Raw genomic sequence first — 15,629 nt, 5'->3', positions numbered from 1 at the left:
AAGTCCTATTTCTCTTCCACAGGAATGTCCTACATACAGAGATGAATCAAGACAGACAGCAACCAATTAATGTAATACAAGCCCAAAGCAGCCTTTAATGAACATTTGAAAAATCCTCATTTTCATCTTTAAAAAAAGACCAAGATTAAAACCTTCTCCAATATCTAATGATGGAAGGTCAGAACATAGATAAAGCCACCAATAAGAACATTTGACAAGCCTATAAAAAATTTAAAACACATACCTTTTGACTGTAGTTAGAGTTTTCCTGCCTGGCCACTGGCCAAACAGCATTTTATTTATACAGAGCGATATCCACAGCACTTCCCTTTTTCTTTCTTTCTTTCTTTTTTTTTTTTTAAAGGAAGGTTTTAACTTTTACATAGTAAAATTACATATAACAAAACAATTATCAAGCAAGAATTACAGTTACAATATTAAAGAAGATATCATCATATCTATCTTATATTTGTGAGTCTAAGGTTTTATATCTAACTTATCTTTTATCATAACTGAGGAAATTATAACTATCTAGTCTTCAACCATATCAAAGACCTCAGAAGGATATAATACTACCTGAGAAATGGGAGAAGGATGCAAGCAACTTTCAGGAGTCTTGTAGGGTAGACAGAGACAGCTGGCAGCCTGGACAGTCATCTAATGTTCCTTTGTAAAGTTGGGGCATTTGTCTTCAGCCTACAGGGCTAGAGTCTCTTGGTCACATTTTTCAGTGTCCTGTATAATGTCTGGCAGTTTCCTCTGCGAAGCAGGAACCTGAAGGACCATTTTGAAAGCAAAGTTCAGTGGTCACCTTTCTATGGGTCCTGCATGTCCAGTTGATCGAGCAGTCCAGGTAAGAACAGTTTCTTGCCCAAATGGCTATTTTTGCCAAGGTGAAGATAAACTCCATATGAAGTGTCTTCAATGTCCATCCTCCTCTCTGAAGTAAATCTGGTGCTGCCAGGAGCAGACATGTCTCACTGTCCAGAAAGGCTAAATTTTAAAAATATTTTAAATGCCATATTCTGTAGGTCTTTGAAATATTTGAAGATTATCTATCTATCTGAAATATCTCTATGTATACCTAGAAGACTTAACTAACATGGCTACGAGTATGATTATCATAGATAACTAATTATTATTAATCTATTTTTAATTATCCATTACAATTTTAAATGAGCTGTACAAACATAATACCTTAAATAAGAGTAGAAATATACACACAGTATAACAAAATTAACTTTAAGTTTGTATTAATAGACTAAAATCTATACCAATGTAAAACATTTTAAACAAGTTGTTGCTTTAGAAGTAAGTTCATTAATCTACCCTTTCATCCTATTACATCTATACCATATCCCTTTTTTTTTTCTTTAAAAAGAGATCGCATTTATAATCAAACTGATTTAAATAAAAATATTGGTTTTTCTCTGTCCCACACCAGAGGGCTCTTCTGATTTGGGACACAAGAATCTCTTAACCTTTTCTTTTAGCAATATGTCTGGGTTTAGAGAAGGAGTGAGCCAATTCCATCTCCAAAGCCAGCTTGATAATTTTGAGAATGTGGGCATAGTTCCTCTTACTAATTCCTGCTGGAGGGGGGCACTGTATCTTATGGGGACACAAAGGAAATTTTAGGATTATGGAGTAGTCCGTGAGGGTGAACCTCTGAGCCAGTTAACTGCCTTGAAACCATTCTGGATGTTGGATCATCTGGGCCATGGTGTCATTGGAGACCTTTCAGGTGGTCCTTGCTGATCAAACCTGATGTATCTTAATCTGGAACAAATCCACAGTCTCTGGCTTTCTGGGGAAACAAAAGCAGAGACTCTTTTCCAAAGCAACATATCCTTATATCCAAATTTTGAAGTCAAGGTACCTTTAAAATTTACATATTTGTTTAACTCAACAGCTTTTACGATCAAATCTTTTTCTGTAGTTAAAAATTCCAAAGACAACATAAGCCAGATTCTCTGTGTAATATCCATCTTTTAAAGACTGAAACACCACTGTGGCTGCTGACTCCACCCACCTCAGCTTCCCAACATGGCAGTGGTACAGTTTACTGCCAGCTCTGGGTCTGGAGCCATGTGTACCATCAACTATCAGAAGCAGTTCTATCAAAGCAGTGCATATCCCAGAAACCCTTTTTTTTTTTTAAACTAGCAAAGGCTAAATCCACCATGCAGCAGAGTAAAGTGCTGCTTGTAGACTCCTCATTCCCGCCACACTGCAGGTCAGACGCACATGCCAGGAACCCACCATAGTAGCTCAAACTGGCAGGATGCCGCTAACTTGAGAGAGACAACTAGGAAGCTGTTTTTAGCTCCATTTTAGAATCTCTTTTTGTCAGGTTTTAGGTGGAAACTCTTGCCAACACGTTGGGCACCATTTGTAGTTAGAGTTTTCCTGCCTGGCCCACAGTCAGGACAAATCTTTCTCACTGGCCAGGCTCATAGACACTCAGAACCAACTAAGTAAACACACAGAAACTTACATTGTTTATAAACTGTATGGCCATGTCAGGCTTCTTGTTATCTACTTCTTCTATCTTAAATTAACCCATTTCTATTAACCTATACTTTGCCACGTGGCTTGTGGCTTACATTACTTTACATCTTCCTTGTCATGGTGGTGGCTGGCAGTATATCTCCACCCCAGCCTTTACTTCCCAGAATTCTCTTCTCTCTTGTCCTGCCTATACTTCCTGCCTGGCCACTGGCCAAACAGCATTTTATTTATACAGAGCGATATCCACAGCATTTGACTATGAAATTTGATTGCACGGGTGCACAAAAACTGTTGTAGAAAGATCATCTTTGCAGCATTTGTAACCAGCTGAAAAAAGGCCAATATGTAAATGATATCAGTACAGTACTCATGCACACTAATAGCTGGCACAGTGATATGTGTCCATGTTCTGCAACTGTCAGCATTGGCATTGACAAAGTCAATAAAATCTCGGCAAGATTCAAATCCTGTGTGAGGTTCTCATGAAGAGCCATAAGTGCCATTCAAGCCCTCCATGCTCCCTGTACTTAACTAGGGGCATTCTGGGAATCTGCTATTGGGTATCACAATGAGTAGGATGAGAGAACTTGCAATTGATACTTAGTGAGAGTTGCTAGATATCCCCACTGGCGATGGCTCTTCATCAAATGGAAGCATTTCTCCAGACATTTTCTGTGACCTCTGAGATTCTTACAGATGAAAAACCCTAAGCCTATACCTTGATTTCATTTTATTCATGCAAATATTTTAATTCAATATGCCCTATATTTTCTAGATATGAACTACCATGGGTTTGAAATAAGGATGGTGGTTTTGTTTTGCTCAGGGATTACCAAAAGTTGGTACCATTTTATAAAAAGAAGGAGGAGGAGGAGGAAGAAGAAGTCACTATATGTCTGCACGTGATATTGGGCTATCAATACAAACTGCCTGATTCATTGCTGCTTCATTAACAAATCTAGATGTAAATTGAAATTCAATTGTTCTGTCTTAATAGTGCATGGGTACCCCAGCATCTTCTTACTGAAATACACATTACCATCATTTTCTCCATAAACGCCTCTGTAGTAGTTAATTTTCTTGTTGCTGTGACCACATACTCATCAAAGAAGCCAACTAAATGAAGGAAAGATTTTGGCTCACAGATTGAGAGACTCTAGTCTCCTTAAGTAAACTTCTCCAGAAACACCCTCATAGACATGCCTCAAAATGTGCTTCCTAGATGACTCTAAACCAAGTCAAGTTGAAACTGACCACAACCTTACATTTAGGAGGTAGCAACTCCTAAAGGATCTGAGTCTACAGAGAGTGTTGAAGCCCATTTAGGTTTCTAGTGGCTTTACCCAGCAGGTCTGCATAAAGAGGATGATTGGACCACAGGCCTGAGTACAGGTGTCTGCACTTGGCTGTGCTGGTGGGAGGGCTTTGGCGCCACCCCTTAGCATTCCTTTAAAAACCCTTTGGCAGAGACAACCAGGGCCTGATGGATTAGGATCCAGGCCCTCCTGAGGCTATCCTGTATTTTCTATCTGTTTCTCTCCCCTCTATACTTCTATCTACCATTTCCTGCTGCTTCTACCCAAGAGTACTCTGGGGTAAAGTGAGGGTGGGATGGACCCCACAGGGGAGGTTACATCACTGCTTTGGACACACCCCATGTACCTCTTCAGATTCCTGGAATACACCATCTGTCTCCTACTCTTCCAGATGCTTCCCTATAGCTGGTTCTGCTTAGAGCAAACGAGTTGCTCACTGAAAAACATTGCCCCCTTAGCTCTGTCACTCAGCCACCAGGCAACCGGAAGATGCATAGATACATACCTGACTTTCTGAGTTCTCTCTTATCTGTCAGTTCCAGACTAGGATCAAAAGCCACTCTGTGGGGCATAGGCGTGGCTTCCTGAAGAATTGCTAAAAGAAATAACCTGAATATTGCGAGAATCCCTTCCCTGGGTAAGCATAAACAATCTATGTTCCCTCTTTAGAAGGTCCCAAATAACAAACCAAGGTCTGAGTGCATGAAAGTTCAAGCCAGGAAAACCAGTGAGTTAGTTTATTGGGCTTACTCACAGAGCATAGTTTGAGGAACTTCTGCAGGAAAGAACCCAGGGAAATCTCCACTCAACATCGATAATGATGACTTCATAGCCCTACGGATGGTGTTGCCTCCTATAGTGAACCTTTTCCAACTTATAAACTCTAGCACCTACCTCCCTGACCCAAGGTCACTTACAACGTGAGCAGAATTACATACAAATAGCTAGAAGGTGCAGAGGGGATCATTTTTAGTAAATGTGCTGCTGAAGCGAGCACACCAGAGGGGATCAGGTGGAGTCTCCCTCCCCACACCCTTCTTGCCATGGACTCTTGCAAGCCAGCATGGCTGACCTGATGAAAATGGAGGCTGTTTTGCTCAAAGGATAGCACTTGGAAACACCGGGCAAGACAAAAACGGCAGGGAATTTAAATTTGAGAGGGCAAATTAAAGTTCCCAATACTGAGCAGATAATGTTTGCTATTTTCCTGTTTGTGTTCTTGGCTGAGACCAGGCTATAGCATTCACCATCCATCCTGGGCCATTCCATTTGACAGAGGATTTCCCTGCTGCCATTGAATGACTGGCTGTCTCTCTGGTCTCTGCCTCTAGTGTTGTTTTCTTGTGACCTTCATTCAAGAGCATTATTAATTTCACTCATGACGCCAGACAGATAACTAAAAATATTTAGATCTGGGAACAATGGCATACGCCTATAATTACAGCATCTAGGAGTGTGACACCGGAAGGTTGACAGATATGAGACCAACCTGGGCTACATATGACAAGACCCTGTCTCAAAACTACACACACACACACACACACACACACACACACACACACACACACACGAAGGAAAATAATTGGTGCAGAAAGGGCACTTGGGTCTGAGCATGGAGAAACAATGGATACAAGTATAAGATGTTCCTGCTTGAAAAAGGATGTCTGTAGGGGAACACTGAAAAAAAAAAATGTAACGGCCCCTGCTGTAAGTCACTGCTGGGAAATGGGTACCTAAAGCCCTTTAATCAATGTTACATGGACTTCTTAAATGTAAATTTGAAAATCCTTCTTTTAAAAGGGCTCTTTCTGTGGCTAAATTCTGAGAATGGCAAATATTATTTTTAGCCTGTCTTTATAAAAATTTGAATAACAGAACTATTTGAATATGTGACCATAAATCAATTATTATTTTACCTACTGTCCTCTAAATGACACTAAATTTGATTTCATTTGGGGAAACAAGTTTAATAGCTCATTAAATGATTAAACCATGTCCACAGAGGGTACAGCATCACATTTAAATGATAACAGAAAAACAGCAGGAACCTCTGTTTTGGCTTTCTGTCCTCTCTTCTCTCTTCTCTCTCTCTCTCTCTCTCTCTCTCTCTCTCTCTCTCTCTCTCTCTCTCTCTCTCTCTCTCCCCACACACACACGCCCTTCTTTTTTTTAGCTTGGTCACAAACAAGACCTTTTTTGGGGAAGCATCTAAACCTCCCTACAGAGGACACTGATCAGCGTTGTATCAGGGAGTGCAGAAGGGGCCAGGAACAAGGGGAAACAGGGAAACTTAGTGAGGACAAGGAAGGCAAGGGGAACTGATGTGAAATCAGACCATCTACTGCTTTTTGGCAGCTGGAAGAGGGAAAGGCAAGCCAGGAATAAAGCTTCTCAGGATGATTCCAGTCTCAGGCAGGGACTGCCCTGCTCTCATGCTTGGCCTGCAGGCTGCAATTCTGTCTTGGCTTGGACTGGGGCCTAGGAATTTTGAAAGGAAAGAAAGCCAGTTATATTTTTAGCAACTTTTAGTTACAATTCTTGGATGAATAACGCCTATTTTCTCACAAGAACCCAAAGGCAATGACCAAGAAAGACCTTCAATAATGCTCCATTAATTGCAGCTGTTCTGTTTTATAACCCCCATCTGTACCGCAATGGAGGGTGGGGATTTCTTCCTCTGCATGCTCTCTGTGTCTCACAAGAAAGGAAAACAGACCAAAAAGTAAGCGATTCCCTCGTTCTTTAACTAAGCCTTGAGAATGGAAGTCTTTGCAACCTTCTTTCTTGCAGTTCATTTTTGGATGTCAATGAAACAATGTTTAATCACCTTACAACCTAGGGGCTTGGCACAACAAAAGGCATTATGGTTCACTATGGTGGCCTTGGGAGGCTAGTTCCTCCACCCATTGTTGTATAATTGCCTGGGCTCACTCATGGGGCCATATTTGGGTGGAGCATTGCACTAGATAGGAAGGTTATTATTACTGTATGCACAGGTCTGCAGCTGGTGCTGGCTATCAAACAGGCACATTGGTTCTACTTGGTGTGACCTCTCCCCTGTGTTCAGGATAAGGTGCCAGGAGAGAAGAATAGAAGTTACTATGCCCTAAAATTCTACTTTCCAGCTCACATTGTGTCTTTGTGTACTTTATTGCTAGCTTAGATGTGGGTATTAGGAAAATGAAAACTACCAGTGTTGATGGGAAGGCCCAAGGCTTTGTAAAACTAATGTTCTATATTCTTCTCTCTGGATGGTTGTTTTCATTCTGTCTATAATATACATATGTGTGTGTGTGTGTGTGCGTGTGTGTGTGTGTGTGTGTGTGTGTGTGTGTGTATGTGTGTGTGTATGCTTCTTTCATATATATATATATATATATGAAACCTCCAGCTCTTCAGGCAACAGCTTTTCTCAACATCCCACCACCACACAGCCCAGCTGACCTAGCTGAGCCCTGTGGCTCTCTGCTTCCCTTGGCAAAGAGACTGCAAGTGGCCTCAACTTCCCATTCTCAAGAGTGGGAACTTTCAGCACCGCTCCCTGGGAGGCAAGTGAGTCCCTGACCACTGAAGTGGAAGCTCTGCTTATACCTTCCTTGTGTCCGTGTAGTCTGTCCGTCCCCGTCCCCATCCCGTGTACCTGGCAAGGTCGTTTTGACAAAGAGCTTAATAAACATAGAATAACTGACCAGCCAGGTCCCTCTGCTGGAGCAAGGCCCCCGGGGTGCATGATGCAGCTCTACTCCCCTTCTTTGCTGCTTGTCCCATGAAGTTTTTCTCCTGTGAAATAATGTTTGCTCGAATTCCCTACTCATTGTCTGGGTAATCACAAATTTTCCTTTGTGCCTGCTTTCTTGTTTACTTGAAATATTGTTGACCACTTTTTATTTTTAGATATTTTTTTCTGGGTCATTCATAAAAGAAGAAAAAGTATGAGGATAACATAGTGGCTAAGTAGAATTTGAATATGAAAATTGTAAAGGGAAAATGTGAGGGTTTGAATAAGAAATATTTAGTATGCCCTTGGGTATTCGAATACTTGGTCCCCAGCTGGTAGTGGTAGCAGCCATTGTTGGACTACCTGAACCACATTTTGTGAGACATTCTAATAAGTCCACTTTCTCCATACATGGAGGGATTTGTTCTACCACTTCTGATCATGTAGAGAACCTTGAATAATGCAGTGGATTTTTTCCACCTGCCCACTGAGGAAGATAGGCTGACTAACACCAGTGCTCATAAACACATTCTTCCTAGATCCAGTTCTCTCTAAATATTCAACTTTCCATGAAGACTACTCTTTCTGTTTGGGGAGGATTATGTGGTATAACCTTGCTGGAGGAAGGACATTATAGGAACCGGCTTTGAAAAGCTTATGTCACCTCCAATTCACTCTCTCTCCTTCATACTTGAGTTTGAAGATGTGAGTGCACAGCTCGTGTGCCCACGGCCATGTCTGCCCTTGGCTGCCAATCCATCCCTGCCATGATGGACTCTTCACCTCTGTAATCATAAACCCAAATAAACTCTCCTATAAACTCGCTTGGTCATGGTGTTCTATCACACAGCAGCAGCCAAGTGACTAAGACTGATGTTACAGTCTGTAACTCCCCTTCCGATGCGGGCCTGATGAGGAGGATCCAGTCAGACCTCTTTGCTGAGAGTCCAGGCCAGGCCCTGAGAGTACATAGTGCAGAGATGAACTTGGTAATCCCAACCAGGTATCTAAAAATGTCAGGCAGTGGTTTCTTTGAGCAGTGGGTTTGACTGAAAAACTTTGACACCACAATTACTGTGCAGATGCAATGCCAACAAGACAGAATTTCCAAGGCACCAATGGGTTGGTCATTGGAAATGATCTACACACACACACACACACACACACACACACACACACACACACACACACACACCTCATAGCTCCACTTCATCCCACCACCCAGCCCACCCCTGAAGTTCACATGGCCTGCAGCAACAGACATCTTTGGGAGCTTTTCTTGTTGGTGATGGGTAGAACCCACAGGCACACAGTTAACCACACGATAACCATTGATGGATTTCTGTGAAACTGACTCTTTTTGAGGGTGCTATGGTTTGTATGTGTTTGAGCTTTATCCCTTAAGAGCTCCTGTGTTGGAAGCTTGGTCCTCTTTATGGGATTTGATGTTGTGGGAGCTTTAAAAGGTGGAGTGTGGTTAAAAGTCCTTAGGTCAGTGGGGGCACTGTCCTCAGAAGTGTTAATGGAGTTCTTCTGGGGCCCTGAGTTACCTCTCTCTAGAGAGCTGTTGTAAAAAGGACAAGTCTGGAGGTGCATTTAAGCTCTTCTCATACATGCTATTGCCCCTAATATACCATTCTGTATGATGTCTTACCGGATCCTGATGGTAATGCCATGTCCTTGAACTTCCAGAACTGTGAGTCAGATAAACCTCTTAGTAAAGTTCTCGGCCTCACATATGTCATTACAGGAATGAAAGAATCAACAAAGGGAGCAAGAACTGGCTAGATAGTACTAATGCAATCAAGTACATTGAATCAATGTTTTCTGGGCATAGGGAACAGAAATTTTCTGAAGGCAATGGAGTTAAGAAAGGAAATCAAGACAGGCTGACTCTCCTGAGATAAAATCCTTAGAGAATACTTAAAATCCAAATTGTGGGTTTTAAATTTTTAAATATTTAAAGAGAATACTTAAAACCCATGCAGCATCTGTAAGAGCAGTCCTGTACTGCTTAGCAGCAGGGGATATGTTCTGTTAGGTGACTTAATTATTACTCAAATGCTGTATATTTACACAGTGAAAATTACAATACCACCCGAGGACAGACCTTATGGGACCATTACTGTACCTGTCTATCATTATATGCTACATGAATAACAGTTTGCTGAGCTGTTTGGTCAATGTATAGACCAGTGTCACCATCACAGTCAGGACCTAGAACACTTACATCACTGTTCCCAGTTAGTCACTCCAACAACTGGGCCCAGGAAACTATTTTGTTCTCTGTGACCATTTTGGCCATTTTCATAATTTCATATTTTGGCATTTTCTTTTCACATTAATTCTTTCAGAGTAATTCATTTTGCTGTCTGAATCAGAGGTCTATTCCTTGATATTCATTGTAGAAACTTTTTTACAAAGTTGGCTTATCAATACATTCCATTTAGGATTATTGAGAACCAAATTGGTATTGGGTATCCTAACTCAATTCCTTGTATACATGTCTTAATTTTTCTTGGGCTTAAAGAATTGTTGGGTTGTATAATTACTGTAAACTTAACTTCATAGGAAGAGGTCGATCATTTTCCATTCCTACCAACAGCATGAAGATTTTCAGCTGTGACACACAGTCACAACAATGTATTGACAGTTTGAAAATTTCATCCCTCTTAGTGAGTATTTACAGCATTAATTTGTATTTGATCAATCAGGTTAAACATCTTTACATGGCTTATCTCTGTTCTGATGTCTTCTCTTGAAAAATGTTTTTTCTCAGAATTTTTGCACATTAAAAAAAATGGGTTATATCTTATTATTAAGTTCTAAGAGCTTCTTGTACATTGTACAGTTTCTCCCTGATTATGGCATATTTTCAAGAGCAGAACTAAAATAGAATGCTATTTTTGTTATAATTTATTAAAGTCTATACTTTTTGTGTCCTTTCTAGGAAAGCCCTATTTTATCCAAAGGTGAAGGTTTTTATTTTCTCCTGTGTATTTTGTCATTTTAAATACAGGACTGTGATCCAAACTGTTAATATTTGCATATGAGATCATTCTTGATAATCATTTATGTTTCTATAAGGACAGGTATACAGACCAAGAAAAGGTATGATATGGTGTGAGATCATTCACAGTATATCACTTATGTTTCCATAAGACAGATAGACAGATTAAGTGAATATTTGCACATGGTGTGAGGTCACTCATGGTACATCATTTATGTTTCCATAAGGACAGGTATACAATTGTTCAAGATCTGTGTAACTGAACACTTCTTTCTCAAAGAAAAGTTAGGTGTGGTGTACCTTTAAGCAAGATGTCTCAACCACCACCGCAAGACTTGAGGTAGTAAGTCCTTCAGCTTTGTGGTTGTTGATAAAAATACTTGCCTATATTAAGTACTTTTAATAAACAATTAACTCAACTTAGTATTATTTATGCATTTGCTTTTTATTGGTCAGCTTGACATAATTTACATTTGCCAAGTATCAAATAGTATAACGAAAGTTTATTCAAAGTCCTGAAACTCTACACATATTCATTATGGTGATATTTTATTTGTGCTGAAATATGATTTTATTTGTATGTTAATAAATAAAGTTGCCCGGTGGTGGTAGCGCATGCCTTTAATCCCAGCACTTGGGAGGCAGAGGCAGGCGCATCTTTGTGAGTTCAAGGCCAGCCTGGGCTAGAGTGAGTTCCAGGACAGGCACAAAGCTACACAGAGAAACCCTGTCTCAAAAACAAAACAAAATAATAAATAAATAAGTAAGTAAGTAAGTAAAAGTAAGTAAGTAAGTAAGTAAGTAAGCAAGTAAGTAAGTAAGTAAGTAAATAAAGTTGCCTGGGGGTCAGATCTAATAGCAAGCCATTTAGCAGAAGTCTGGCAGTGGTAGTACAGGCCCTTAATCTGATCACATGGCAGGCAGAGTCTGTGTGTTCAAGGACACAGCCAGCTTGGTGACACACACCTTTAATCCAAGTACTAACCACAGAGACCTGGAGGTCTGTATAGACAGTGATGAAGAAGTCATGTGGTTGGGTTTAGAACCAATGAGAAGGCAGAACTAAGTCAATAAAAGTACAGACACACAGGAAGTAGGTCTCTTTCTGAGGGATGGACGGCAGCGACTGGTAAGCTAAAGGCTATTCGCTAGTGCTCTGACCTCTTGGGCTTTTAACTCTTTATTTGGCTCTGTGTTTCTTATTTAATAAGATTGTTTAGAATTACATCTACAATTCACTTAAAGGAATTATTAGAAGTAGTATCAACTTAGAGCTTTTCCTCAAATTTGGATATATACTTAAGATCTTGGGTCTTCAGGGTCCTCTCTTAGCTCTGCCTTGTAGGTGTGACCATTACTGAAGCCTCAATGGGGGTTGGAACTTCCAGATCAAAGCTGGAATGGCTACCCACTACATCTCTCCCTTTTGTCTAAATAAGAAGGTTCTAACCTAATACAAGACTATATACAAAGGAATGGTTATCAAATATTGCCCAGGAGTAATGAGGGATAATAATCTAGATAAGATGGAATTACAATCAATGCGAACAATATCAAGCAAGAAACACATACTAAAATCCAGAGAAGTCTAGAGAGTGGGTAAATGGAATGTTACAAAGATCATTCCAAAAGGTGTCCTATCCTAAAGAACTTGAATAATACTTAATATGTTCTAAGATATTATATATATACTAAGTTGTAACTATAACTGCTAGTCTTCAATCTCATCAAAGAACTGAGAAGGAATATAATAATACCTGAGAAATGGGAGGACACAAGCAACTTTTGGGAATCTTGCAAGAGTAGACAGAGACAGCTGGCAGCCTGGACAGTCACCTAATGTTTCTCAGCATCGTTGGTGCCTTGATAGTTATAATTTCCTCAATTATGATAAAAGATGTTAGATATAAAACCTTAGACTCACAAATATAAGATAGATAGGATATCTTCTTTAATATGGTAACTGTAATTCTTGCTTGATAATTGTTTTATTATCTGAAATTTTATTATATAAAAGTTAAAACCTTGCTTTTTGAAAAAAAAGGAAAAGCGGAAGTGCTGTGGAATGTTCAGTATGTCAAATGTGTTGCTCTGATTGGTTAAAATAAATAAAGTAGCCAGTAGCCAGGCAGGAAGGATAGGGTAGGCGGGACAAGGAGGAGAATTCCGGGAAGTGGAAGGCTGGGGCAGAGACACCACCAGCCGCCGCCATGACAAGAAAGATGTAAGGTACTGGTAAGCCACGAACCACGTGGCAAAGTATAGATTAATAGAAATGGGCTAAATATAAGAATAAAAGTTAGAGAATAATAGGCCTGAGCTAATGTTTAAGTAATACAAGCGTCTGAGTGATTATTTTATACGTAGGTTGTGGGACCGCGGGGGCTTGGTGGCACCTGGAGAGATCTCCAGCTACATAATGAGGACACAATAAGTGATGATTTGGATCAGCCTCCATGATGCCTATGAAATCAGCACTATTCTCTGCTTTTTGACCAGGAAACTGAGGCGATAAAAGTTTTCATTTCTATAGCTATTGCTGTTTCTAGCTAAACTTTTCCAAATTGTCTCTGTTAATCTGTTGTTCAGTGAAACTAGCTAGTTCCTTTTACATTATGAATGTCTACTAGTCTGTTCACTACATTTACACCAGAAAAGCCTATTGCAATAAAACATTCTAAAAGACAAATTTGCTGATCAAAGAGAATCTTCAAAATATCCCCTCATTTCTTGCAGTATTCTATTATGTAAAAGTTCAGATAAAAGGGGGGAATTTCACATCAGTAGCTTCAAGGGATACCCACAAACACATTTTGAAAGTCTTGTTTGGTTTTCACATGAGCAAACAGCGTGCGCACACACACACACACACACACACACACACACACACACACACACACAGCAAACTTCGAGAAGTTGGAGAGACTACAAAGACAAGACAACTTACTCCATAAAAACTAAAAAGTCCTGACCAACAAACAAAATAAAAAAAGGCCAACACCCTCAATACGTAAGATTTCCTCTATATCAGTAAGCATGCGTCAGAGGATTTAAAATGAAAAATGGGCAAACGGTAGGATATAAATAATAAACATTTTGCTAATATGTTTCCAAAATTTCACTTTCACTATTTCCAGTCTTCAAAGACAGCAGTGAGGGATTCTGCCAGGATGAGTACAAGCTGATCCTTCTGGGAGGCAGTTTGGAGATACGTTCGAAAACGCTGAAACCCCATACATTTTACTTCTTAGAAGACGTGATTCAATAATAATCATCACTGACGTACTGGGAAGAGCTTTAAAAATTTTACAGACAACTGAAATTCAATAATGAAGGATTCAACTCTGGTTCTCTTGTATTACATCATTTTAAAACAGTGCCCTGTGTAGTATTATCTTCCTAGCAAATGTAGTGAGTATGAAAAATATGCTCAGCATATTTTTCCAAGAGGCCCAGTGCGTACTACCATCCCTTATGTACACTGTGTTCTTTTCCTATGCAAATAGTCACTTCCAACTTCACTAAGCACCCAATCACTTTGATCATAACTTTTACAAAATGCAACAACAAAGTCTGCATACTTTTCTTTTTTTACACATAGAAGATCTGCTCTCAGCACAGATCTTGGCAACCTTGGAGCTCTTTGCATTTCTGTCCCCATTGAGATGACTTTTACCTTGATACTGAAAGGAAGTGCCGTTCGACTGCTGACCAACGCCAACTGAAAGTCCCGGAAGCAAAACCACAGACAAGAGGAAGACTGTACTGCTAGGTGAAAAGCAGACTACAGACTGATATACAAACACAGCCAAACATGTGCTTCCTGATTGAAAATTTCAAAGTATTTTAAAATAATCATAAATGAACACTCAAAAATATTAGTAGAAGTTAATATTTAGAAGGTGGGATGTTGATACTTTAAAATCTTTTTTATATTCCTTGCATTTTCCAGACTTTCTTTTAGATTACATTTTTTTTTTTTTTGGTTTATTTTACATGTATGCATGTATATCTATGCACCATGTCTGTGCAGTGCCTGTGGACAGCAGAAGAGGGCATCAGATTCCTTGGAGTCATGAATGGTTGTAAGCTACCACATGGGTGGGGTGATTGAACCTGGGTGCTCTAGAAGAGCACATGGTGCTCTTAGGTACAAAGCTCTCTCTCTAGCTCCTCTCCCAAACTTTCTAGCATGGGAATTTATACTTAAGAATCAGTAAGTCTTATTTCCACAATTATTATCACTTTTTATTTTTTTTTAAACGTGGAGCTGAGGATCGAACCCAGGGCCTTGCGCTTGCTAGGCAAGTGCTCTACCACTGAGCTAAATCCCCAATCCCTTTTTTTCACTTTTGATCCCAAATAAACACCACTTCTGAAGATGGTGCCTCTGGTAAGGCTGCATTTCTTTTTTAAAAAAGATTTATTTATTTATTATGTATATAGCATGTTCTGCCTGCAGGCCAGAAGAGGGCAGCAGATCTCATTACAGATGGTTGTGAGCCACCATGTGGTGCTGGGAATTGAACTCAGGACCTCTGGAAGAGCAGTCAGTGCTCTTAACCTCTGAGCCACCTCTCCAGCCCAGGGCTGCATTACTAAGTTGGGAGCAGTCTGAGTTTTGCTGTTGGAATATGTGGGAAGGGTAGTGTCTTAGTTAATTCCTATTTGCTATGATAGAAGAGCAACTTATAGAAGAAAAAATTTGTTTGGGCTTATGGTTCCCGAGGGTTAGAGTCCACGGTGGTGGAGCAGAGGCAGCAGGCAGCAGATCTGGCAGGCTGCACAGAAGCTGAGCTCACATTCTAAAGTGCAATGGGAAGCAGAGAACACACTAGAAACAGTGTAAGACTTTGAAACCTCAAAGCCATCCTGCAGTGACACACTTCCTCCTGGGCCTCCCCACACAGCACCATCATCCAGGGACTAAGTACACAGTACCACCATCCAGGGACTAAGTAATCAATGGCAGAGGCTGTGGGAACATTCTCATTCCATCACCACAGGCAGAGACTTAAGCAGGCCTAATAATAAGCACATGCAAGCCAAGAAGTAAAGAAATAGTACTGTTTAT

The sequence above is a fragment of the Onychomys torridus genome, chromosome 16 (genome assembly GCF_903995425.1).
Source record: "Onychomys torridus chromosome 16, mOncTor1.1, whole genome shotgun sequence".
Taxonomy (NCBI): domain Eukaryota; kingdom Metazoa; phylum Chordata; class Mammalia; order Rodentia; family Cricetidae; genus Onychomys; species Onychomys torridus.
Note: the sequence above shows the minus strand (reverse complement) of the source record.